The sequence below is a fragment of the Mobula hypostoma genome, chromosome 18 (genome assembly GCF_963921235.1).
Source record: "Mobula hypostoma chromosome 18, sMobHyp1.1, whole genome shotgun sequence".
NCBI lineage: Eukaryota > Metazoa > Chordata > Chondrichthyes > Myliobatiformes > Myliobatidae > Mobula > Mobula hypostoma.
The window spans coordinates 53,100,004-53,101,645 of NC_086114.1; positions in this window are offsets into that span (position 1 = coordinate 53,100,004).

The window sequence follows — 1,642 nt, forward strand, 5'->3', positions numbered from 1 at the left end:
GGATTTCTGCTGCTCTTCTTAAGACTTGAGAAGCAGAGGGGTCTTTGACCAAGAAAATCATAAGGATTCCTGTAGAATGAATGATCTCTGTTAGGGATGGACCAATTTTAGATGGTAACACTCCTGATAATGAAACTATATTCAGTGCAGACCAGATCCAAGCACGAGCGTGTCCAACAGACAAGTAGAGTTTGATCTGAGGGCCCGAAACAAACAATCCAAATGCTGTATCAATGTGAAAATGTGGAGAGATCAGAAAAACTGATCAATAGGCTTGATCTATGTTTGTTGTTCACTTGCTTCAAAAAGGCAACAATTATTCTAGTGCCTAAGAAGAATAATGTGAGCTGCGTTAATGGCTATCACCTAGTAGCACTCACATCAACAGTGATGAAATAGTTTGAGAGGGTGATCATGACTAGACTGAACTCCTGCCTCACTAGGACCTGGACCCATTGCAATATTCCTTTCGCCACAATAGGTCAACAGTAGACACAATCTCAATGGCTCTCCACATGGCTTTAGACCACCTGGACAACACAAACACCAATGTCAGGATGTTGTTCATCGACTGTAACTCAGCATTTAATACCATCATTCCCACAACCCTGATTGAGAAGTTGCAGAACCTGGGCCTTTGTACCTCCCTCTGCAATTGGATCCTCGACTTCCTAACCGGAAGACCACAATAAGTGCGGATTGATGATAACATATCCTCCTCGCTGACGATGAACACTGACGCACCTCAGGGGTGTGTGCTTAGCCCACTGCTCTACTCTCTATATATACATGACTGTGTAACTAGGCATAGCTCAAATACCATCTATAAAGTTGCTGACAATACAACCATTGTGGGTAGAGTCTCAGGTGGTGATGAGAGGGCGTACAGGAGTGAGATATGCCAACTAGTGGAATGGTGCCGCAGCAACAACCTGGCACTCAACGTCAGTAAGATGAAAGAGCTGATTGTGGACTTCAGGAAGGGTAAGACGAAGGAGCACGTACCAATCCTCATAGAGGGATCAGAAGTGGAGAGAGTGACCAGTCTCAAGTTCCTGTGTGTCAAGATCTCTGAGGACCTAACTTGGTCCCTACATATTGATGTAGTTATAAAGAAGGCAAGACAGTGGCAATACTTTATTTGGAGTTTGAAGAGATTTGACATGTCAACAATTACACTCAAAAACTTCTTTATTTGCACCGTGGAGAGCATTCTGACAGGCTGCATCACTGTCTGGTATGGGGCGGGGGGGGGGGGCCAGAAGGACTAAAAGAAGCTGCAGAAGGTTGTAAATCTAGTCAGCTCTGTCTTGGGTACTAGCCTACAGAGTACCCAGGATATCTTCAGGGAGCAGTGTCTCAGAAAGGCAGCATCCATTATTTAGGACCTCCAGCACCCAGGGCATGCCCTTTTCTCACAGTTACCATCAGGTAGGAGGTACAGAAGCCTGAAGGCACACACTCAGCGATTCAGGAACAGCTTCTTCCCCTCTGCCATCCATTTCCTAAGACATTGAACCCTTGGACACTACCTCACTTTTTTTTAATATACAATATTTCTGTTTTTGCATGTTTTTTAATCTATTCAATCTACATATACTGTAATTGATTTACTTATTATTTTTATTTTATTATTTTTTCT